This window comes from Balaenoptera physalus (genome assembly GCF_965194825.1).
Source record: "Balaenoptera physalus genome assembly, chromosome: 10".
Lineage (NCBI taxonomy): Eukaryota > Metazoa > Chordata > Mammalia > Artiodactyla > Balaenopteridae > Balaenoptera > Balaenoptera physalus.
Window position 1 is genome coordinate 95902607 of NC_138889.1, and position 27273 is coordinate 95929879.

Below are 27273 nucleotides of genomic sequence, written 5' to 3' on the forward strand. Positions count from 1 at the left end.
GACTTATCTATTTGGGATAGATTTCCAGAATTGGAATTGCTAGGTCAATACCTGTATGCAGTATAAAATTTAATAGATATTGCCAGTTTGCTTTACTAATAGGATAGAACAATTCTAACTTATACTAACGATGTACAGTATTACTCTTTTCCCTGCAATCATGCCAGAAATATATTATTGCTCTTTATTGAAGTCAGCTATATCTTAAGAGATAAATCATTATTACTTAGCGTTTACCAAGACACCAATGATTTTTAAGACCTTTCCATATGCTTATAAGTCATTAGGATTTCTTTAGAATTTCCCTATTAATATATTTCGCAGATTTTTCTGTTTGGTTATCTATTTTTGTCTTTAGGAGTTTTTGTATGTAATAGATATCACACTTTTATCATCAAGGACACATTTTTTTTTTCCAAAGCTTTGTCTGCTGACTTCATATATGATAATTTTGCCTGATGGTAATCTTAATTTTTTAATCTTTAGTGTTTATCTTATCGCTCCAGGGTATCCAACTTGGTTAAATTCTACTATATATTCTTACAAGACTTTTTTTTCCTTTTTCTTAAATTTTTATTCCATTTGAAATTTATTTTGTATATATTAAGATAGAAGTTGAGTTTTATTTTTATCCAATTGTGTCATCACCATTCATTAAATATTGTATTCTTTCCTGTTTATTTGATTCAACTATTAATTTTATATATATACTGCCTTCTTATGTACACAGAGCTATGATGTGAATTATCTGTCAGGTTGCAGTGATCTCAGTCTATCCCTCTATCAGCAACACAAAGGCCTGATAGTATATCTAGAGGACACGCACCCTTTACTGATCTTTAATTTTTCCCCCAATCCTTTTTCTTATCTATTCTCAGACATTTACTGTGCTATATGAGCTTTAAGAAATTTTCATCCAACCTTTTTGAGCAGCCCTTGCTGTTTAAAGAAAGAAGACTTTAACCTGATATTAGTCGGGTAACATGCACAAAATAATACATGAAAGGCAGAGGGAGCATTTGATCCCAGCCTGATCTGCCTGCAAAACAATTAGCCCTACACCATCCTGCCTGCACTCACAGTCTCCTTTGATACTCATTACTCACCAAAAGACTGACAGGTAGGGTTTTCAATTCTTAGAGATGAGGAAGTGAGACTAGGGGAAGGGGAGCTAATTTGTGTAAGACCATGAATGTCATTTTGAGGAATATTCCCTTTTTTTTGTACAATCCAAGCCTCCATGTATGGCCTCTTCTTCCAAAATCAGTACATGCATTTTCATTGACTGTCTAAATACTGATATTTCACTTTTTATCCCCAGCATGAAAGGCCTGTGTACCTTAGGAAAATCAGCTTCAGTGGCTTTGGACTTAAAAGTAAGGCAAAATGGGGTGTAATTGGAAAAAGGGACATCTATATTCAACATATAATACTAGTCCAGTGGCCCTTGAGTCTTGCCTGCCACTAACCTGGACACGGCAGCCTGTTTTGACTAATGTCAAACCCACGGACCAGCACGCAATCCTGACAATACAGCAGGAATCAGAGGCCTTTCACATCAAATCCTAGGATTCAAGTATTAAAGTCTAGGCCATGCTGCCTCAAAGTGGGAGTCACAAATTCAGTACTACTGGCTTCTGTAAAATCTGACCAACAGAATCCTTGACACTGTACTTGTTCATATCCTCATAACCAGGAGATCACATATTCTGGTTTGCCTAGAACAGTCTAAGTTTATGTCTGTTGCCTTATTGTAATTTATAATAAAGTCCCCTTTCACACTCAAAATCATCTCGTGGTCATGCCCTTCAGAAGAGACAGTGTGAGGCATGGCAGGTCTACGTGGTAGTACACAGCTGATATAGCTTCCCACTGGTGAGGCTTATGGGATTATTAGTGGACAGCAGGAGCGGAAAACTCCAGGACCAAATAACCATCACCTATTTTGTCAGTCATTCAATAGAACTGTTTTCTCTGGAAAAACTGGATGTTCTAATTTTTGGAAAATTTTCCAGTCAAAATGGCCTACATGATGAATTGAAAGGGAGAGGTAGCTTGAAGACAGGCCTACAATTTCTGCCCTCTGAAAACAAGACTCCAGGATGGTAGACCTGATATTCTTCTGAGATTGTGTATCTCAGAGACACCATGATGCCGAGAGCCCTTACACCCAACCATCAGTGAGGAGACCCCAACAGATCTCAGACGAAAGCTCAGAAAGATTCAAATCAGCTTTGATTTCAACTCTTTCCACCATATTATCACATTCAGGAAACCAACAAGCTGGTTTAAGTTAGTAAAGCAAATACATTACTACCTGGGGTCATGCAACTATCATAGATATATATATTTTTTTCTACTGAGGTGAAATTCAAATAACATAAAATTAACCATTTTAAAGTGTGCAATTCAGTGGCATTTTGTGCAACCACACCTTCTATGTAGTTCCAAAACATCTTTATCACCCCTAAAGGAGACCATGTACCCATTAAGCAGTCACTTTTTACCCACAGCCCCCCCTAGCAGCCCCTAATTTGTTTTCTGTATCTATGGATTTACATGTCCAGCATATTTTATATAACCTGAAACACAAAAGGTGTGATGTTTTATGTCTGACTTCCTATCTTTTTCCTTATAGTACTTCTTTCCTGTGCATGGTGAATCATATTCCATTTATGTATGTACCACATTTTGTTTGTCCATTCATTCACTGATGCACATTTGAGTTGTTTCTACCTTGTGGCTATTATGAATCATGTTGCTCTGAACATTCATGTACAAGTATTTGTTTGAATATGTGCTTTCAGTTTGAGGTGGTATATATGTAGGAGTGGAATTGCTGGATCATACGGTAATTCTATGTTTAAATTTTTGAGACACTGCCAAAATACATTCCACAATGGATGCACCATTTCACATCCCCATCAGAAATGTATAAAAATTCCAATCTCTTCCTATTCTCACTAACACTTGTTATTTTCAAATTTTGATTACAGCCATCCTAGGCCTGTGAAATGGTATCTCATTGTAGACTTTCTGAATATGGGATCCTGTCATCTGAGAATAGACATAGCTGTACTTCTTGCTTTCCAATGTGGGTGCTATTTACTTAATTATGTATTTATTCATTCCCTAATTGCTCTGCCGAAAACTTCAGGAATGAGTTTTAATAGAAGTGGCAAAATGGATATTCTTTTCTTGTTCCTGATTTTAGAAGAAAAGCTTTCAGTCTTTCACAGCTGAGTGTAATGGTAGCTGTGGCATTTTCATAAATGTCCTTTATCAGGTTGAAAAAATTCCCCAGTTTGTTGAGTGTTTTTATCATGAAAGTGCATAGATTTGGTGAAATGCTTTTTCTCACAAATAAGATTTTGAGTAGTAAAGACGGTATCTGTGAAAGTAACTGATGGCTGGGTTGACCAGGAAAGCTAAAGTTAAAGGCTGGGTGGGTTTACATGTAGAAAGGTAGAAGAAAAATCAGAGTGTACATTAGATGTAAAGGAGTGACAGGATCAAATACACACAGGCAAACGTAAACATGATTTCAAAACAAGTAGGTAACTTCTATCTAGTTTTTACTAATTCCCCAGATTATGTATAAAAACAATTCTATGCAGGTGTTCCAGCAACAGTCCTTACTGAGGTCTCAGCTGATAGCCAGCATCAATTGTTAAGTGTATGAATGAAGAAATTTTCATGGTGATTCCAGTCTGAGCCCTCATCTGTCACAAACTGTATAAAACTGATTAAGAACCACCTGGCTGAGCTCAGTCAATCCCCAGAATCATGAAAAATTAATGAAGAAATAACCATTGTTGCTTTAAGCCTCTGAGTTTTGGGTGTTCTTTTGCATGGTAGAAGATAAATGAAAATACACGCAAAGACAAACACACCCATAAGCATAGTCAAGGAAGACTGTATTATGGAGGGAAAAGTAGATGCCAGGCCAGAGCAGTGTATAGTTGTTTATAAATTCAAGTAATTCATTCACTAGGCATTTTATCTAACATACACAAGGCCAGGTCATAGACACTAAAGAGATAAACATGAGCACAAAATAGTTTCTGCTCCAGGGGAAGCCACAACCTAAGGAAGAGGAAAGACATTATCTACAGCAAGCAATAATAAAATGGCATATGCCCTACCCAAAAAAAAAAAAAAAAAAAAAAAAATGTGGGAGCAAGAAGGAGGGAGTCATAAATTCTGGATGGAGACAAGGAAAGGAAGAGATTTTCAAAATGAGAGGGTGAATGCATTTTGAAAAGTGGAAAATAAAAAATAAAACTTGCCAATAAAAAGGAACAGCATGTATAAAAGTACAGAAGTGTTAAATTATGTGTCTTATTCAGGGGCTGTAAAAAGTCAGATATGGGACAAGTCGGGGTGATGAGAAATAGTAGAGGATGAGGTGAATGACATTTTAAAAGGAGTTTGGACTAACCTGCAGGCAGAAAGAAGATAGTCACTGAGATGAATAAAAGCATAACTCATCGACCAAAGATCAAGATGACAATCTTGATGGCTTCAGATTTTTGCCAAAGAATCAGAAAAGTGTTTACCCCATTAGCATCACTATAGGCTACACAGTCTTCCTCAGCAAGTAATGATGGAGGGATAGGCAGTCTCTGTAAGGGTCTTCTGGGAAAGGATCGGTCACTCAATTTCAGTCATAATACGCACTTGAGTTTATTAGATGAAAGCAACCTATGTTATGTGTCAGTGTCCTTTCTAATTTTCCTTCCCTGTCTCCATACTCTTCTTTACTACTATACATATAACCTCCAACTGAAGAAAATCATTGTTAATATATCCTTGCATACTGGAACAAATTTCATTTCAAAGCTGAATGAAATGATCGTCACAAATGAAAATGAAATTGTTAACAAGTGAAGGCATTAGTGTATGGCTATGATTCAATCACCACATTGAGACTTGGAGACACAGTTCCAAGAACACCCACATTATCTTATTTCTCGGATTATGGTAGTATCCTTGATCATCCTTCCTGGCAGCTCTCTTTCACTGGAACTCAAAACTTGTCACAATCCTCTCAGATTACACTGCCCAGCTCTTTCAACATCAACTAAAATCTCTTACTGAAGCCCATGGACTACTAGTAAAGAATAGGGGTGCAGCCTACCAATAAGCAACTGATTTGTTTAGATAGTAACCAAAAAGGTGATAAATGCACCCCCCACCCCTAGATGCATTGGAATTAAATCACCTGGGATCTATGTGAAATATTATTACTAACATATTTACATGAATAGTTACTGCTAATAATACAATTATTACTAATAATAGCTAACTCTCATTAAGCACTAGGTGCTAGATAATGATCTTAGCATTTTATATTAAGTAATTGATTTAATCCGCACAGTAGCACCATCAGGTTCTCTTTCACTTGGGATGCTTGCTCTTGGAACGCAGCCACCATGTTGTGAGGAAGCCCAGGCCACGTGCAATGGGACCAACAAACCCAGCTAAGCCCACAGCAAGCAACCAGCATCCACTGCCAGGCATGTATACAAACAGGCCTTCAGATGATATCAGATGATATGAGCCTCTCAGTTTTTGAGTCTTCCATCTGAGGACTTAGAAGCCATGGAGCAAAGACAAGCATCCCTGCTGTGCCCTGACTTAATTTTTGACCCACCGAAACTGAGAGTTTTAATGTAATATGTTATGCAGAGATAGACAACTAAAAGAGTAATAAAATACAACTAATATTCCCACATGACAGATGAGGAAACCCTGCTGTAACTCTTTGGTGAAATGTCTGTTTCCTCCAATAAGCTCCCTTATTTGCCATAGCATTTCCTGCTTGAAGCACTGGCTGGCCCTAATATACAGCAGATAATGAGAACCGTAGCGGGGGGAGCAGAGAGAGCCATTCTCTTAAGTGTACTTTTCCTCTCTTTATCCAATTCTCCTTGAGAACAGTCAGTGTTCACATAGGCAAGCAGGCCTTAATTGTTCATTTATTACAAAGAATGAGGCTTGTGAAAACTACATAAGGCAGGTGAATTACAATCTGGAACCGATTTAAGAGTTATTTTTGCAGGAAGGTTGTTGAGCAAAAGTACCTTTTTACCAACTACTGAGACAGAAGTATATTCTTCTTTCCTGACATTATGTTTCTCAGTGCTGCTAAACCAATAGATGGCAATGCCACCTAGTGATGAAAGAACCCAGAGCCCAGAATCCTTCCTGTCTTTAAACTTTTCATTTACTCTTGCATTAGTGCCTTCTCAGATACTGTGACCTGCTCCCTGGTTCTATGTGCAGAAGTAGAGAAACACACATAAGCCCACAGAGATTCTCTCAGCTCCCTTTTACTGTCTATGTACTTCCCTTCCCGGGCTTCTCTGCGTGCTTTGCATCTACTGGTCTATCCCCTGTGATGTTCTGCAACAGGAGCCTGCCTTTGCACTATTGGGGTCATTTGCCAAAAGTGGATGGGAGGTTATGCTCCCCTGGGTTGACCCTAAGCTAATGACTAATGGGTGTAGGCCTATGAAAGCGCAGCTCCTTCTCTTGAAGTTGGGACAAATTCTTAAGTGCAATTTACATTCCAGAGCTGCCCTTCAGGATTCATCTGAGGCCAGGATTTGAGATATTCTTCCTTCCTCTCCAGCTTCCCCCACTATCTTAAACAATTTCCTGGGTACACATCTTTAATAAATCAACTGTCCATTAATCCTTATCTCAGGATCTGCTTCTAGAGAACTAACCCCAAGGCAAAGGGTATCAGCAGCTTTGTTGAGGAGGAGAAGTAAGCATCCTACTAACAGACAGTTGTAAGGCAGGGCACTGTTTCAACTCCCAAAGCTATTATTTATCTTCCTAACTATATTCAAATTTTCCAAGGGCACTGAAACAAGGCAGAGAAAAGAGAGATGATCAGGTACACCAAAAATGTGATAAGTAATAGTGACTTTATAATTTTCACTATCATCTTAGGTACAAGCTTTATGACAGCTCAAGTATTCAGATGTGTCAAATTATACATATATATGCAAATTATATATAATAGTGCAAATTATATATTTATTTATAATATATACTATATATTACAATATAGGAGAATCTTATTAAGGTAAGGAGTAAGTGTCAATTCTATTATAAGACAGACACTTTGCTAATGAGGCTGATCTTGTGCTCAAGGACTAAAATAAGGGCAGAGAAAAATTAACTGTGACCATGCGGTTGGCCCCATCCAGCAGATGCAGGCATACAATTAAATTGAAGTCAAATATTACAAACTGCAGGACATAACATGGTATAAAACCACATTCGATCTGGGAAACTATTCAAAAGAGTCTGGCTTGAGTGGAATCTGGATGTTCTGTAGAGTGCCATGCTGGGGTTTTAAGCAGCAATTCTTGGTATTTAACAAGAATCAGAATTTTCAAAATATACTGATTATTGTGAGGATGACTCTAACCAAGATTTGAGTCCCTGGAAAAGAAGCTGTCACGAACCAGCTGAGGGATTCAGATTCAAAACTAGCTTCCAGATTGTTGAACAGCAATAAGGCAGCCAGAGACTTATGGATAGTGACTAATTGTACAACACAATTAAGTGAGTAAAGAGACGGCAGTACAATGCTCTCACTGTGTAAGGGGTTGGGGGCTGGTATAGTGAACTTCTCTCTGCTTTCCTCCAGGTAAGAGGTATTAGAGGAAGAGTTTTAAAGTATTCATAGATCCTACTGTTCATGAGGAGGGGGTGGGAATGCCCAGCTGTGCACTGTTTTAATGGGTGCCAGGATCATCATCATCATCTTCTACTTCTTCTCCTTCTCTCACCTTCTCCTCCTCTTCTCCTCCTCTTTCTCCTCCTCTTTCTTCTTCTTCTTCTTCTCCTCCCCTTTCTTCTCCTTCTTTCTCCTTCTCCTTCTTCTTTTTCTTTTCCTTCTCCTTCTTCTTCTCTCCTTTCTTCTTCTCCTTCTTCTTCTTCTTTTCCTTCTCCTTCTCCTTCTCCTCTCCTCCTCCCCTTTCTTCTCCTTCTTTCTCCTTCTTCTCTTTTTTCTTCTTCTTCTTCTTCATTCTGATTGCCAGCAGCAGCATTTATTGAAATGCTTACCATGTGCCTAGTACTATTGTACATCATATGAATGTAATAACTCACAATCTTTGCAATAGCCATATGAGAAAGATATAAAATTCCCAGTTTACAGATGATAAAACTGAAATATATAATTTGCCCATGTCTCCAATGGTGGAGCCAGGAGTTGAACCCAGGCAAGGTACCAGAGTCCACACTCTAGGAAAATACGTTCTGATAGGCAATGTTTGCTATACAGACAATTAAGGTCATGCTGTGGCTGACTGTGTCTTATATCCAAAGGAATTACCTTTGAATTTGAAGAAAGGGATTCAACTCTCTTTTTCAAATTCTATTTTAAACCATTATTTCCAAAATCCTCTGGGACCCATCTATTCCCCCTTTTCATCCTCTGAAATCCTTTATTGCTTATTTGAGACTTATCATTTCTACTGAATCACCAGTTCTCATTTCATGTACCTGCCTTCTTACCGCAACTACACTAAATTATCTCTGAAGGAAGACATTGCATCGTACAGGTATTGCATATTACAGAGCTTGGCAAACAGGAAGCACTTAATAGAATCTTGCTGACAGACTAATTGTAGATGGATAAAAAGGGGATTTTCCAACAATGGAATATGTTGTCAAGAGGATGCCATCAAATCCCCTTTGAAAGAGATATTTATAAATAGGATTCAATCTCAGCCATTTTAGGTGATTTAATGTGGTCCTACTCGAAGTGAAAGGAATAATTTCCAAGAATCTCTTCTATTACTTGATACTTCTGGTATCTGTCTTCCTAAATCCCCACAAACCTTCTTTTCAAGGTATTTGTGGCATAAGAAGACTGGACAATCTTGCCTTTAAGCCTAATGTAATACTTTGGAAAGATCATAAGCTTTGGGGAAAGTCAATTTGGGATATTAATTTAAGCTCTATAATGTAATAACTGGGAAATCTTGATTGATTTTTTCCTCTCTGAGCCTCAGTTTCTTCAATTGCAAATAACCCTATAGGTTTATTCTAAGAAAATGTAGAAATGTATACATTAGTGTAGCATCTGAAGAGTCATGATCACTCAATAAATATTAGTCCTCTTCTTTCCTGTTTCCTAATTTAACTCTTAAAAAATCAGATCATTCCACAAGTTGCTCTATTTCAGTATAAAATGGCCATTTAACATGCATGAATTTGTGAATATGCATAAATATAGATGAAATAGTTATACCACAAAGCTCAGTAAGGTAACTGGAAGACAGGTGAGTTCCAGATGTCAACCTTAGGGTTGTCAACAATCTGATAACACAAAAAATAATGCATACCTTATAAGACTACTGAGTAACGAAAAAATTTACCAGCATTCAGATCAGAAATTGTCTGTTTGTAGAAAGTGAGTGGCTGTAATGTGATGACGATTTATTGCTGCAGCTCAGAGACAAAGAATCTGTAAGCAGGGACTTCCCTGGTGGTGCAGTGGTAAAGAATCCACCTGCCCATACAAGGGACACAGGTTCTAGCCCTGGTCTGGGAGGATCCCACATGCCACGGAGTAACTGGGCCCGTGCACCACAACTACTGAGCCTGTGCTCTAGAGCCTGTGAGCCACAACTACTGAAGCCCGCACGCCTAGAGCCTGCGCTCCGCAACAAGAGAAGCCACCACAATGAGAAGCCCGCGCACCGCAACGACGAGTAGCCCCAGCTCTCCGCAACTAGAGAAAGCCCATGTGCAGCAACAAAGACCCAACGCAGCCATAAATAAATAAATAAATAAATGAATGAATGAATGAATGAATGAATGAATCTGTAAGCAGCCCCAGGAGCTATACAAAGAAAATGTTGACAACTGGAGGAAATGTTAACAGTTATATGAATCTGTGCAATAGCAAATAAGGATGGAAACAGTAAACTAACTGTAAACAATGTAGTTAATCAGTTCTGTACCAGAATGTCTCAACTTTGTGAAAGATTATAGGGGAAGACAAAGAACTACATCAAATCAACATACTGACATTGATCAAAGTAAGTGGCTATTCCATTTGGGACTGGAAAGGAGTGCCAAAAAGGTATCAAAGGATGATTAAGAATGAGAACAGAGTTCAGAAAACACTGAGAAATCAGTACTAATAGGTTCATCACTTTACCCTAATAAAAAGGTCTGGAAAAAGACATGGTGGTTCTGTCTGAATTAGCTTGTTGAAGGAAGTAAAAGTGTGTTTTTAATTAAAGTATTTAATGAATTGAGTTTTCATTCTACAGATTTAGATTCTTCTCAATAAATTATATATATGTATATATACATATATATATACTTTCAAGAGAGTCAATATAGAAAAAAATCCCTTTAATTTGTCAAGGATAGAAAATCCAACAAAATTTATAGTCAAAGTCTTGGTTTCCAGAATGGCTTCCAAAGTTAAGAAATAGACTTTGTTAATATACATCCCTGAACTTTATCTTCTCAGTGATAAAGGATTATACCAGCTCAAAATATAAACTAAATGTATATAATCATTTGTATGAGTGTGCACACACACATACACACTCATGTTTTAGTTTTTAATGGAGTATCTTATGGGATAAATACTTTAACATTAGATAATTCACAAAACAAAAAAGTTAATTCAGGATTCACTGATTTTTTTAATCTAAACACTTTTATGCCAGAATGATCAATTCTCAGGGAACTAATGTCATCAATCATTCAAAATAAAAGTGAATGATCTCCACATAAAGATCATAAATGCTAAAAATATTTGTACATATTTAACATATGTGAGAGTTTTACTTGGGAGCTGTATAAATGAAATTCATTTAAAATTTTGCATTCATGATATCTCTTGAGTTGGTATTTAATAGCAATTATAAACTTAGCTTGTATACACAGGCAAATTATGCAATCCAAGTTTAAGTTAATTCTCATTAATAAAAACAGTATAGTACATTGAGAACATCCAACTGAATTCAAATGCATTTGATTTAGCAACTAAAATTCATCTGAAATAAGTAGTAATTTTCTATCTGCAATATTAATTCAAAATTCAAATGATATACTAATTACAGACTTTTCAGACAGCTAATTATTTCAGTTTAAAATACAGAATTACTTTCATTTTTTTAAACACTTATTTAACTTTGAGAATTACACACTTTAAACTTGGATATGTCTCCATTTGTATAGTGACCCTCTATAATTTTGCAGGTTAAAGACCATGAATTAATATATGATTACTTCAAACGTTAAGTGTTTGACGTCACTCAATTGAAAATGGTTAAGAAAACAGGCTATCTAGACCCATTTCATGTCTACTCCTGCAAAATTCTAGGTTCTCTGAAGTAAGAAACTATGCCATCATTAACTTATTGGACCCATCAGAACCGAACCTGCCACATAATAGGTGCTCTGCATATACAATAATTGAAACCCCAGACATAATTCTTTGGGGAATTGGATATGATTAATTAATACACATTTTTTCTACCTGTAAAAATTGTTAGTTGCTCTACAATAAAACATATGTCTTGGTAGTGGGATAAGGAGACCTGGAATAAAACACACTATATTAAATATGGTGACAGACTGAATATAAACTGGACAATGGCCAGACCATATATAAAACTAGAACGCTGGCCCACAATCAGCAGCAACCACGCCAGGAAACCAGACTACTTATCTACAGGTCAGACTTGTAAGGTCAGACCATTATCTCTAGCAAAAAAAAAAAAAGAAAACCAGGAAGCCAAACAATAACCCCTGTAACATTCATAATTGTCTAAAACAATTGGCTAAGATGTGACTAATAACTGACAGTTTCCCTAATTTTTGCTCCCACTTCGAACTTAGGACCAACCAATACCTCTAACCGATCCCATAATATGCCCTACTTCTAGTTAGCCCATGACAGTTCCCCCATGCCAAAAGCCTCCCTTCAAGGCATTCCTGAAGCCTTCCCCATTTTTAACTATGAAGCTTTCCCACTCCTCTGCCTGCCTTTGAGTCTCTACTAAACACAAGTGATAGTGGCTATTTCCCTTGCTATAGTAAGTTCTGAATAAATAGCCTTTGTTTTCCTCATTTGGGTGGTCTTTTTTCCCACAACAGAAAATTTTGGATGGTAGGTTAATGGATGATTTTTTTCTTTATGTGTTTTCTGTATATTACATACATTCTGGGGAGTTAGTAAACTTCCATAATAAGAAAATGTAAATGTTATTTAGTCAGAGAGAGAAAATATACCCTTCATATTGACATCTCTGTATATTCTGGATGTATGTGTGTAGTTAGACAGGGGTGGCAGTTCAGGAGACATCTAGAAGAAAGGCTTGGGTAGACTATGCATTACGGATCTTCACTTGGAATATTACCCTCCTTAGTGGAAGCCACTTTGAAATGCTGCACGTAACACTTTGTAGTTTTCTTTCTAACTCAAGAACAAACAACCAAAACTCTGATTATCTTCCAACTCTTGACATCCCAGGTTTGAAACGCCTTTTGCAAAGAACTGCTAATTTGGGGCAACCAATTGCTGACAATCAGAAGACATTACTAACATTACTTCTAGTGCATCCAAATGATACATATACCTTAGTGCGACAATCTTTTATTGCCATGAGAACTTATCTTGTTATCCACCCATTGCACAGAATAGGTAATCTAGCAGTAAAGTGCTATGAAAAGAAAAATAGCCAGCTATTAATGAGTAATTAAGATGTGACAAGTATTAAATATTTTTACATGTAGCTTATCATTTCATTTCACAAGAACTCAATATTGCAAGTGCTATTATTCTCCCCATTTTCAAATTAAGAACTTGAGACATAAATGGATAAGTAGCCTGTCCAAGAAAAAATATTTACTACTGGCTTAACTCAGATACTTTTACCCCAAAGCCTATGCTCTTAACCATTAGCTATAATCTCTCCCTCTCCTAACCCTCAAAAGAAGACACACATATGCACATACATACCTGACAATAAAATATGGGTCAAACACAAATAAGAGGAGTAAATTTATCATATTCTCTTTTTTAGATCTGATAGTCTAATATTCATATTTTTTCTTACATATCCAGATGTAGTAAGGAAGTCTTTCACCTATATCTGAGAAGTTAGGAGTATCAAATTTAGGAAGCAAACATATAAATTCCATTTTGAATAGCTTAACATATAAAAAATATATTGCTTATTGCATATTTAAGAAGGATGTTGTTACTTTCTCATTTTCTGAAATGATATTACAAATTGCATAATATACAGACACTCAATATGTACTCTAAAGAAGCAATAACAAGTACAATCTATAGATTTAGGCTACTAAAGTTTACCTTTAAGGCTTTGTGGTCTCTGACATGTAAATTAACTTCTTCATGACACAATTTCTACATCTAACAAATGGGAATAATCCATGCAACAATTCTTTGGGGTTGTTACAAATAGTAAAAGAGATAATACATTAAACACTGTGTCAATGAGTGGAAGCATCTTGAACCATTTGCATTAAAATTTCTCTAGTTCGAAACAATGTAAAATGTTGGAAAAATTACCAAGATGGCACATCTGTAATTGCTCAATTTCATGCATTCATGAGAGGCTCTTTAGAAACAAACCAAACAGGTTTCCAGAGAAAGGGTACCCTTATGGGAGATGGGGAGAAGGAGATGGGGAGGAGGCCAGAGGAAAGGGGGTAAAAATCGAGGGAGAGAACACAGTAAAAAGAGAAGGCCAATGTGCCCACTATTAATTGTTTTGTCCCACAAGCAGAGCTTCCCAACACCTTACCTTTCCTGATAACCTTCAAAAACTCTCCCAATAGTTCCCTTTTCAATGGTTTCCAACTTGTTTCTTAGTCTCTCAGAGAGAGGAGAGGCAGTTGATTGCTTTCTAATGAAATGAGAAGCTGTATTTTAATTAAGTTAACAATGAGACTAATGCATTTAAAGTTTCTGACTTTGTTGCCAAGGTAAATAGTAATTGAAAACAAAATGGTTAGAGGCAGGCAAAATAGGTTCTAGGTTGAGCTGATGCCAAGTTGTCCTCAGTAAATCAGCAAAGTCCTTCTAACTCTATCCTCTACAGCTTGGTCTCTCTGTAAACTGGAAGGAGATAGTTAGTGCAGGACACTCTTTCCTAAACATAGGCAATATATGAGCAAATGTAGGAGAGATAAGAAAGACAATGAGAGAGAAAGGTGGAGGGAGGGAGGGATGGTGAGAAAGAGAGAGAGAGAGAGAGACTGAGAAAAGTGTAAGAAGATAGAGCCAAAGCCAGTTACAGAAAAATTCAGAGACTGAAATTATGACATAATAACAAGGTCATCACTTTAAGTTGAAAAATACTAGGTTATAATCTATCAATTACTTTTCATCTCTTTGATTTGAGGAAGTTATTTAATTCCTCTAACACTTATTTTTCACATCTGTATCCTGAGGCTAATGTCATCAACATTAAAGGTTTGATATGGAGTTAAAAGGTATCTGTCTCAACCACCCAATGCATACTAGATGTTCTATATATGTTAACTCATATTATTTAACTATATTTCCCATAATTGTCTAATTTTACACTTCTGCTCTTGATATTCCAAAGATCATGATGCCTCCTCATGGAAACATGTTGTATTAGTTTGCTAGGGCTGCCATAACAAAATACCACAGACTGGGTGGCTTAAACAACAGAAATTTATTTTCTCATAATTTTGGAGGCTGAAAGTCCAAGATCAAGGTGCCAACAGGGTTGGTTTCTTCCGAGGCTTCTCTTCTTGGCTTGCAGATGGCCACCTTTTTGCTGTGTCTTCACATGGCCCTTTCTCTGTGTGTGCACAACCCTGGTGTGTCTTCCTTTTCTTAAAGGATGCAAGTCATACTGAATTAGTACCTCACTCTATTTTAACTTTAATTACCTCTTTAAAGTCCATATCTTCAAATACAGTCACATCGGAGATTAGGGCTTCAATGTATGAATTTGGGGTGAACATAATTCAGTCCATAATATATGTTGTTCACACTGGTCATATCAATGGAGATGGCTCAGCTTTGACTTTTAGAGATTCTTCTACATGTTCCTGAAGAATATCCAGTTTTGAGACAGAACTTATTTCCAATACTATTTCATTATTCAAGCCCTACTTCCAAGATTCCTTTCATTAACATGCCCCCAGTCTGTGTACTCTTACAAAAACTTTAGGTGACTGATTGGAACCATTGGATTAAAATCTATTCCCCATGCCAAAGGCAGTGAAATACCATTTGGATGCTATTATTGATACTGTCTTCTTTAACTAATGTACAGGTTATTTTTACTTTTTCAGGGAATTTTTGATGAACATGAAATATTCATAGCGGACAGATAATATTTAAATGACATCGTTAAATAATTAAAAATGTGAAGATCTCCACTGGGGATTACTACATTAAGACTGCGAATACACTCTCATTATCTGCTCTCCATTTCTGAGATATTGTGGCATAAAAGGAACTTCTGAGTAATTTCTCTAAGCTATTATCTACCTTTAGAGAGACTTAAACTTTGCATTAGATTTTCAGCAGAATGAATGATTATTAAAATGTTCTTGAATAAATTTAGGAACCTAAAACTCAAGTGCCATATGTAATAAATATAGGATATACCAAATGTTAGCACTTCCAAATATCAGTGTGACTGAAGGTACAAGAAAAACTTTTGAGCATCCAAAGGATTAAGTTTAATCTCAGCTACTATGTTTGCCAACTACATATTCTATTTGTTTCCATATTCAGAATTGGTTTATGGCTATATCTGCTTGTGCATGGCATGGCAATGGAAAAAAAGATGGAAAGGTCAGATTTTTGAGCATTTGATTAATTCATTTAATTTTCTCAATATGTCCATAAGGTAGACATAACTATTTTACAGGTGAAGAAACTAAAACTAGAAATGGTTAAGTGAAATGAGTAAGGTCATACAAACAGAGAAAAACACTGGAAGTTTTCTAAATCCAAGCCCAATTATAAACTTTACTACCTTCTCTGGAAATTGATAATATTATGCCTTGCTTCCTTATTGGGCTGCTGTAAAATTCATTAAAACAATGAAAATTAAGGTGCTCTACAAAATGTACCAGGATTCACAAATGAATTTTTGATTACTATATGCTATTCCCAAACTATTTGTGACATTTTTTCTGTTTACTAAATTGAGGTATCAACTTGTTATTTCTATAAATTTTATCCATTATTTTGCAACAGAAGTAAGACTACTGTGGATGTCAAGAAAAGGGTAATCAGAATATAGATTAATATACAAGTAAAATTAATGGTATTTATAAAAGTGTGTTGTGCATTCAGCATCATGGTTAAGGCTGTGAAGGATCACAAAGACTACTTCAACAATATATAATGTACATGTTCTCACTTTTAAGCTTAAACTATCCAAGACATTTTGAAATAGTAATTATTATATAAAGAACAGAAACAACATTTACTGTGTGCCAAGAAATATTAGAAGCCCGGCATGTATGACCTCACACATATATGCACAACCATGAAGTAATAAGAAAATTCTTTACTCACTACATCAATTTCCAGTTACTAATTTACTTACTAACATCTTGGGATCTGTGTGGTTTATTCCTATCATTCAACTGCTCTCTCAAAATTCATCTTTGTCTTCCATACTAACAAATCTAGCAGCTTGCTCTTCATTATTTTCTGAAATATTCATGATTGAGGACCTCATTTTTGAAAAGTTGGCCTCCCTTGGATGCCATGACACTACATCATCTGAGTTCTCTCCCATCTCTTTGATACTATCTCCAACTATTTTGTCGCTATTTCTTCCTCATTGAACCCAAAGTGTAGAGATACGCGAAGAATCGGTTTTAACATAACAATCCCAGCCACATCCATAGCTTCAATTAGCATCTCCCCAGGTAGAGGGAAGTATTTAAAAGGCAAATGCAGACAATGCAATGATGCACTGATTTATTAAATATTTACTGAGTGTCCTCTTTGATAGATACTTCTTTAAATGATGGGAAAACTGCAGCAACAAAAAGAACAGAAATTCATTCCCTCATAGAATCTTATTCCTAGTAATGAGAAGGAAATAATCCTCTTAATCCAAAAAGATGATTTTTCTAATAAAAACCAAAACAAAAAAAAGGAGGGTAAGGAGAATTTTATTTATGGCAGATAAAGACAGTTATTAGAATTGTGTTTCCAAAGACTTCAAAAATGACCATTTGCGGTTTATACTTTTCACAGCCATCCTTATAAAAGAACAAAAAAATTGAACTTATTTAGTATGATGTTAAGATGCAACTAAAAGGAAACAATGAAAAGTCACTTAATCCAAAGTGATGAAGTTTTTTTCTCATGTTAAAAAAATTCTGGGCTTCCCTGGTGGCGCAGTGATTGAGAATCTGCCCGCCAATGCAGGGGACACAGGTTCGAGCCCTGGTCTGGGAAGATCCCACATGCCTCGGAGCAACTAGGCCCGTGAGCCACAATTACTGAGCCTGCGCGTCTGGAGCCTGTGCTCTGCAACAAGAGAGGCCGCGATAGTGAGAGGTCCGCGCACCGCGATGAAGAGTGGCCCCCACTTGCTGCAACTAGAGAAAGCCCTCGCACAGAAACGAAGACCCAACACAGCCATAAAATAAAAATAAATAAATAAATAAATAAAAAATTCTATGGTACACACGTGAAGGCAAATTTGCTGGCTCTCCAGTGCTACTGAATATAAAGGACTCAAAAACTGTATACATTTTCATTCATCAATTCCTATCATATCAAAGGTACATACTATCAACATATTTTATGACTTGATGTTGACCTTGATCACCTTGCTGAAGTAGCATTTGTCAGATTTCTGCACCATAAAATTCCTCTACTTTCCCCCTTTTCCATATTGTACTCTTTGGAAGGAAGTCACTGTTCACAGCCCACATAAAGCCCATATAAAGCCCATATAAAGCCCATATAAAGACTGTAGATTTATGCTCCCTCTTTTTGAGGACAGAGAATCTACAAAATTTATTTAGAATTCTTCTGCACAGAAGACTTGTCTCTTCCCCCCCATTTATTAATTTAGTCAAATATTTGTTTACTTCTATATGGATTCATGGATATTTATTTTATACTTTGGGTTATAATCCAATATTACTTCACAAATTTTTCCAGTTTTGGCCATTAGGAGTTCTTTCAGTCGGCTCCTGTGCCTCTTAAGACACACTCATATCTGTATAGTTTCTTTGTTTATTTGTTTGAGCACTTGCATATTTTATGACACTAAAAGATGCTCTAGAATCATCTCATATGTTGCCTAGAATCAGACATTTCTCCAGGGACCTCTGGTTCTTTTTTCTAGTAAAGGGTGTCAGAAACAAAGATCTGGGTGGTAGCTACGCTCACTGCTACTGCAGTGCCATTTCTTTCAGGCCTTCTCAGCAGTCAGAGAAAAGAAATACATATGTAACTAACTCATGTATATACACATATTCATTTTAAATATTTCTATATGGAACCATATATATTTATATTAAGTTAAACATGAGTTCTTACTGATGTCTCCAGCTCTAAGCCCTTACCACATGGTTTATTCTAGCCTCCTTCTCTTGCTTATCTACAAATCCCCACCCCAACAGTGTGAAACCTGGCTCCCACTATCCACCATCCTTTTGCTTAATTGTTCAATTCCAGTATACATGTATCGAAGTATCAGAAGCGTTAATCCCTACCCCCAGGGGAAACAATTTATCAATCACAGCACAGTGAGCCTGTGCAGTTTTTTTTTTACTTGTTTGTTTGTTTTGGGTTTGGTTTTTCCTTTTTTTTGGTCTTTAGTATTACATACTCCACTCATTTCCAAAGTTACTTAGGTCAGCATTTTCACCCCTTTACCCTCCTCAGTGAGGTTGTTTCATACATTTGTAATACAGATGGATATTCTTGACAGAGCCTACATTCTTGCCCGTGACACCTTGAGCTCCTAAACGATATTTTAAATTTGCAAACATTATGATACATTATCTGTGCTGTGAAAGTCTATGCATTTTCAAAATATAAATCCTGTGACGTACGATACATTACATGTATGATAAAGAATAGTTTCACCATCATAAAGATCCCCTGTGCTTTGCCTATTCATTCTTACCCTAAACTTTGAAACCATTGATCTTTTTACTTTCTCCATAGTTTTGTCTTTTCCAGAACGTCATATAATTGGAATCATACAATATGCATCCTTTTCAGATTGGCTTCTTTCTTGTAGAAATGTGTATTTAACGTTCCTACATGTCTTTTAGGCTTGATCGCTCGTTTCTTTTTATTGTAGAATAATATTCCATTGAATGGTTATACCAAAGTTGGTTAATTCATTCAACTATTGAATAGCATCTTGGTTATGTCCAGTTTTAGCAATTGTATAAAAAGCTGCTATAAATATTCATGCAGTTTTTTTTTTTTTAATACGTTTTCAACTCAAGTGGGTGAATAGCTAGAAGTACAATTGCTATCCCATATGATAAGAGTGTACTTAGGTTTATAAGAAACTCTTAAAATGTTTTTCATCATGGCTGTATCATTTTGCATTCCCACCAGCAATAATTAAGAGTTTCTGTTGCTCACATCCTCATCAGCATTTGGTGTTTCAATGTTTTGGCTTTTAGATATTCTAATAGATGTATAGTGGTATCTCTTTATTGTTTTAATTTGCAATTGCCTAATAACATATGCTGTTGAACATCTTTTTATATGCATATTTGCTTCTGTATATCTTCTTTTGTGAGGTGCTGAGTTTTAAGATTTCTTTGTATATTTCAGATGCAAGTCTTGTATCAGATATGTTTTGAAAATATTTTCTCCTAGTCTGTGGCATGATTTTCATTCTCTTAACTGTGTTTTTTGCAGAGCAGAAGATTTTAATTTTAATGAATTTTAACTTATCACCTTTTTCTTTCACAATTGTGAAAGAAAACACATTTTCCTGGAAAATGTCATGTAAACTAGTTCACTGAGTGTAACATGGAAACGTTCAATGTCTGAGACAGTCATCTTCTGAGTCAGTGATGCAAACCACACGAATTGTTTAAGAATTTCGTGTTAATCTGGGTTAGTGTGCCTCTGAAATGACAAACAAGAATCTGGGAAACTATGGTCCTAGGGATTTTCTGGTTTCTCCTGTGCATTATGATTCCTTCTGTCCTTGAAGCTATTAGTAAAGTTTTACTTTAGATAAGATTTCTGGTTTGTGAATCTGGTTTGACTGATTCTTTGTATTATTTTACTTTCTAGTTAGAACTTAAATTACTGATGTGCTCTTAAATATATTTGTATCCCCTATGGCACCATGAGCAAATTTGACCAAATGTTTGCAGTTACCCAATATGTATGAAAATTTTCACATATTTATTTTTCAATAAATCTACAGGAATTATTGTCACTATTTTACTGATGATTTCATTAAGGCTCAGAGGTTAACAAAGTTTCCCAAGCTTATGTAAATATCAGGGACCAAATCACCCAGACATGTGTCAACTACAAATTGGCATGTTCCACTGGCACTTGCCATCTACCTGTACAAGGATTAAATCATGTGCTGCAGCAGCTGCTGACTTTCAACACCCCTTGAAAGGAGTTCAGGTAAAGAGCAGAAATGAGGCACTCTGTGCTCTGGAGGAAAACTGGCAGAACAGGTCTTCAGATAGTTAGATATTTTCAGGAGATAATTTTATGAGCCCAGTTCTTGTATCTCCTCATATCTAGAAAATCACTATAATCCTTCATGGTGACATCTGCTCCTCGTGACGAGCAGTAACCTGCACAAGACTAGCAGAAACCTTCTGTAAAAAATATGTGCTTCATTGCATGTACTCCCCCTTCACCAAAATCACATGTATACTGACCTTCCCCCCATGCCTCTTTGGAGCAGTTTCTCAGAGCTATCTGGGATAGCTGTCTCCTGGGCTGCAGCCCTCACTTTGCCCCCAAATGAAACTTAACTCACAACTCTCACGTTGTGCATTTTTTTAAAAGTCGACACATGTTACCTCAAAGCCATGCTATTTTACCATTCCATGATAACTTCTATGGGTCTGGGCAAATGGGTAGTCCTCAATAAATAAATTTAGTGTATTTATTCTGACCACCAATCCTGGGAACAAATAAACCTGTTATTTAATAAATTCAATAAGTAAAATGGTTCAGTTATCTTCAGTGTTATGTTATTTACCATTCCTCTGTCTGGGTTCCCTTAGAAAACTTGTTGATTGGTGAAGGGAACACAAATTGCCACCCCAAATGTGCTTCTTCAGCATATTGATTATTTGAGCTGGTTATTTTTAAGAAATTGCACACACAGAAGAAGTTCTGAAAACAAGTAGAAGTTACCCTTTTGTAAGACATATTTACATTTATAAGGGAAATCTCCATATGTAAGAGTATCTACCTCTCTGGACCGGAAGAGGATGACCAAATCTGTGGAACCTCCTATCAGCGGAGAAGCGGGGACTTAAATCTGCATGACAACCCTACCCTTGCTTACTATGCTTTTCCTGACAGCCTCCCCCATAGTAACTGGTTCCACCACCCACAGCATCCTCTTTAGTCTTTAGCTAAATATGTTATTCAAGGTAGTGGCTTGGGTCATTTTGGAGAGTTACTCAGTTTTTCTGTGTCTCATCCATGTATACAGGGGGTGTATGTGTCCTTAAATTTCTGTTTGCTTTTCTCTTGTTAATCTGTCTTTTATTAGAGGAGATGTCTCAGCCAAGAACCTAAAAGGTTAGATAGAAAATTATTTTTCCTTCCCCACATTGGCACTTATGATGGAATAAATGGTGGGCTATAAACATCACTGCCAGAAAGTTAGAGTTTATTGAATCTTCTGTTTTCCTTATTTTTTTGTTTCTTCTTCTAACTTCTTTCTTCTTTCCATCTGCCTAGCCCTCTACTTGCAAAAATAAAGATTAGCAACCAGGGCCCTAAGGTTGAAATAATGAGCACTGGCTTTAATTAATCTGAAAAAATGTTACCTATTTGTGTTGAAATTTTTCAGACTGCTTCTTCCCCTCCTGCAAAGAATTTAATTAATCCCCTCCTTCACAAAGAAGTTATAACTCACATTACAAGCTAATTAAATCTGGAAATGTATTACCTTGTTACAATACAGCCTATCATTTATATAGTGACAGTGGTATTATTACTTTTACCAATTATTTTGTATTTCATTCTATCTAGAATGGGACCACCTGAAGCAACCTCATTGGTCCTCACAAACATGAAACAGTAGTCAGGAATTGGTGGTGAGGTTATTGATGAAAGCAGGGTACATGCATCTTAACATAATTCTGAAAAAGTTATGCTCTTTCAGAGCATAACTCTAGCTCATTTCTCTCTAGCTCATTTCTCAAATTGTTTAAACTGACTGCCAGTATGTCTATGGCTGTAGAAGCTGCTGACTCCAAGGAGCAAAAATCTACTCCAATCACAGAAAAGGTATTAGAATTGGGAACAGAAAGCCTAGGATATAGGCTGTGGGGATGGATATTTGCGGCATTGCATCTAACCAGCATTTACTCTACCACTTTGGGGGGACTCTCCTCCCATTTGACACAATCTGGTAGGACTTCATCAAGGTGTCTGGAGAAAAAGCAAACACAAACAAGACCAACCAAACTCTCCCCTCTATAGAATTTGAATCTTGAGAGACAAACAAAGCAGACAATAGAAATAATTTGCTCCAGCAATGCTCTTGAGATGACACAGAGACTTTGTAAGTTGCTTTATGAGCTTGATTCTTCAGCTTTTCTGATTTCGGTGAGCACCTCCAAGTCTAACAAATTCATTTTTCCCTTTAGGTAGGTTTATTTTGCTCTCTGCAGAACTACCCTAACTGATACAAGATCTAGCTGTTCATTACTGATTGTGTGACCTTCAGCAAGTCACTTAGAATCTATAAGCTCAACTTTTGTCAAATGTGAATAATATATGTGTCCTATAAATCTCACATAATCTTCAGGACAATAAAAGAGATTATAAATTGTCCTCATTTTGCAAATGATATTCAACATAAAATTAATAGACCTAAGAATAATATGTTCTATATGTTCTTATTTTGCAAATTAAAAATTATGACAATAAATATTTATTTATAAACTATATTACATATCACATATATATCTGTATATCTATGCATATATCTATATCTATCTGTCTATCTATCTATCCATCTACCTAATCATCTATCCATCTATCTTTATTGGTTAGGATAAAGAGCAGAATAAATGGAAGGCCAGAAGCAGAGCAAAGAGACCTCCATTGATGGTTAAAAGAATGTATAAAAGGGATGAACAGGAGATATGAGAATAATTCATAGCACCAAAGTGGTGTCTTCATTGCTATCATTCTGGTTTGTCTGGATGAATATGGAAATTAGAATAGGGCTCCATATTTACTCTCGTTGGCATGTTGTAATGCAAAGAGATTGGAAGACTAAGGACTTAAAACTCATTTAATGGCTTAAAAATTTGAGTAGAACAAGATTGCTATTCTGTTTCTACTAAAGGGAGTAGAATATGACCAGGGTTTTCCGTGCATATTTTTGTCATCCGATCATCAGATGATTACTATTAACAATCATTTTGTAGGTTTGGCATTTAAGAGAAGAACAAACTTCTGCTCAGAGATCACGTCTATCATTAGGTTATCACCTAAGCAGCAGGTGTAACGATGGACACCTTGTGCATTCCAAATGCAAGGAGGGTCAAGAACTTTTACCACTAGAGTTATGGTTCGATTAGGACTGTGTCCTTGGGTTGCAGGTAACTTTATGTTCCTCTATTAGATTTACCTTGGATATTCTTGGAAGAGTTTTACTGCTGTTACCCAGGTAACTGGTGAACTGGCTAATGGTAATAAGGAAACTAACATTTGCGTTACCTCTCCTAAGTGCTCAAGAATTTCCTCTTTGTGTTTACAAGCTTTACCCCATTAATCTGTTAGACTATCCCTGTAAAGTTCATATAATTACAGCTATTTTTCTGGAGAAACTGCACTGTAACATCAAGCTGGAAACTCTCTAGCAAAACTGCACTGATTTTTAACAGATGTTGGTCTGCAGTGTGACAAAACACACACTCTCTGAAGTGAGGCCAGCTACCTTTCTCCTTCACCTCTCACAGAGTTTCCTTTGTGATGGCCACTGTGAATTGTATCTGACTTATACTAGGAGCCAGGCTAAATGGGAGGAGGTTGCTCATTAACTACAGTGTGTGATGAAAATATGATTCCCTTTTAATATGTATGAAAAATATATTCTTTATAAGTATAAAATTTTAATTGTTGCATAGCACTTTTGTGGTATAAATGATAAAGTTGTTGAGGTGTTAAGGATACTGATGATGGAATTTAAAAGTGGTAAAGCACTATGCAAATAAAATTAACTTACCAACTTAAAATTTAACACATTTATCAAATGCCTACTATGTGCCAGGGGGCTCTGAAAGGACTGAAGATAACAATGGTTAACAAGACATGTCTCACACTCAAGAAACTTATACAGTGTCATTGTTGTTGCTATTGTATACTATTAGCTATATTTCCACACATTTGACTTTAATGCTCTACAGCATTGGATGTGAAGTTACAAAGATGCAGCACAGTGTTTTGGGGTTTTTTTTCTTCACTTTGGTCCTTGATCACGTCAATCACACTTATGCAGATGACTCCCAAATTCAAATCCCAAATTCAAATCTCGTGAGCTCCAGTCTTGTGTTTACAAAGTACTTGCCCAACCTCTAAATAACCTGCTGGCCACTCAAACTCAATCTGCCCCAAATGGAGTCTCATAATCTCCTTCTCTCCAAACCTAGTTAATCAACCATAAAAACATAGGTTCAATTTTGGGTCCTTGTTGTCAGCTCAACCAGCTGTTAAGTCTAGTGAGTTCTATCGTTTCCATATGTCCTTTCTGGCTTTCCTCATCTAGAATTCCCTCACACCAACCTTTTCTATTTCTTAGTGGTTTCACTTTCTTTCTAGGTATGGTTCTGATCATGTCGACTATGCTCAGAAACATTGGCACTCAACAAAATGTACTAAAATTCTTCAGTCTATTGTGGAAAGCCTTCCATCATCCAGCACCAACTTCTCATCTGGCTTGTCTTCCATAGTTCCTAATGTCCAGACCAAACAGGAAAATTGGTTGTAGAACATGCCAGCACATTTCTTCCTCCTGTTCCTCCACCTAGACCCTTCCACTCTCCACCCACGTGGCAATCCCTACTCATCCTTCCAGGCTAATCTCAAAGTGTATTAATTAATTCCATTAAGCATTTCAGATTCTACCCAGGTATAAGAGCAGTTCTAACTCGTCTTTAATTCTAGGACCTTTGACTTGTATCATATGTATGGTTCTTGATACTTTTAACATGAAATTAAAGGTATATGTTTATATACCACATCTCTCTTAGCAGATGTGAACTCAAAGCAAAAACACGTCTGATTTGTATCTGTATATATAGAGAAATACATATCTCAATATTATAGATTCAGAAAAGTACATAAATCACAAATGTACATCTGGATAAATAAATATTCACAAAGCTAGCATATCCATATAGCTAATATCCAGATTGAAAAATAAATAAATTAGCAAAACACCAGAAGCCACCTCGTGTTCCCTTTCAGTCACTACCCTTGCCCCGATGGAAATCTACAGTCCTGATCTGTAACAACATAGCCTAATTTTAAACCTCATATAAATGGGATCAAATGAATGTACTATTTTATACCTGGCTTCTTTGATTCTAGTTTACATTTATGAGCATGTTGTTTCATGTACTTGTAGTTTATAGAGTCTCATTATTGTATCATGTTTCACTGCATGAATGTATCCCATTTTGTTTATCCATTCTTCTGTAGAATGGCTTGTTTCCAGTTGTGGGATATTACAAATTTTGTTGTTTTCCTGAGTCAGTCTTCAGGTGCACATATATAATGCATTTCTATTGGGTATATAGTGTCTGATGTATTTTTTTGTTGTTGTTGTACCTCAGAGTATCCAATTCAGTGCTGCTATTTGAAAAAAATGAATAAATAAATAAATATATACAGTATATCTTTTTTTCTTAAATTGATTTTAATTTGCCTATGCACTACGCATTTTTGTTTCCTTAGGCATCAATGCTTTGTTCAGAATAAATGTGTAAAAAAACTGGATTAATATTATTTTTTTCCCGGTCCTTGAAGGTGTATGTCATAGGTTAAGACTTTTTATTACTTAGAATTTGTCAGATGCTAAAGGAATATGGTTCCAGTTGTATCGGTACCCAAGACAGAGCTAAACATGAATGAGATTTTTAGTGAGTGGCTAAACCTGGCCCATCACTTTATCAGAGTGCAAAAGAGATGGGTTGGGTATGAAGTTAGTTCTAATTAAGGTTCTGAAAAAAAGAGTAAAATAAAAACAATAAAATCTGCATTTAGAATCAGATAAGCTTTCAAAGTTATGTATTAATAAACTAAAGAAACTTTTTGTGTGTTTATTCACTGTCTCATACCTCTAATAAAGTGATTCAAATTGCTTTAGTTTCTTCCTTCATCAACAGAAGAAACTGCATACTTAAAGCTATAAAAACACTTCACCTAAGAAGAGTGAGGCTCCTTCAGGTAGCAAAATGAGCATATATTGTTAACATAATATGGATTTTTCTGTCTCTCTGTCTTTCTCCTTCTCTCTTCCCTCTCTGTCTCTGTCTCTCTGTCCCTCCTTCCCTCCCTCCTTCCATCTCTCCCTCCCTCCCTTTTTCTCTTTTTCTCTGTTAGTTTGGTCTCCCTAGAAGTAGACCTGATACAAGGATTTGAATGCAAGGACATCTTTGAGAAGTGAACGGAACAGTGACAGGAGAGTGGAGAAATGATACATAGAAGAAAAGACAGCTCAGTAATACAGTGAGTGACTAGAGCTCAATCCAGTGGGTAAATTGAGAAATGGTACAAAACAGGAAATGATGTAAAACAATTCATAATTATCCCATCCAAGGGGTGAGGGAGGTGGAGTGCTTCTGTACTAACCTGAGAGTCATTGATAAAGATATTTTCACAGGGATTGTTAATCCCTGGCACTTCTAGCCTTTCAAGCACATGTGCATCACAGTCTTCCGCATTTCCAGAAAGTGACCTCAGCATAGATAACAGATACTAGCAGTTCAGACTCAGTCAGGACCCATTAAAATAGTAGGGTCTGA

General features: G+C 36.3%; 1 long non-coding RNA gene across 3 annotated transcripts in view; it reads right to left on the reverse strand.

The window, feature by feature from the left end:
* LOC309636891 overlaps positions 1-27273 on the reverse strand; it is a 410385-nt gene that overhangs the window by 228556 nt on the left and 154556 nt on the right. The gene's annotated exons all lie outside the window — the stretch shown is intronic.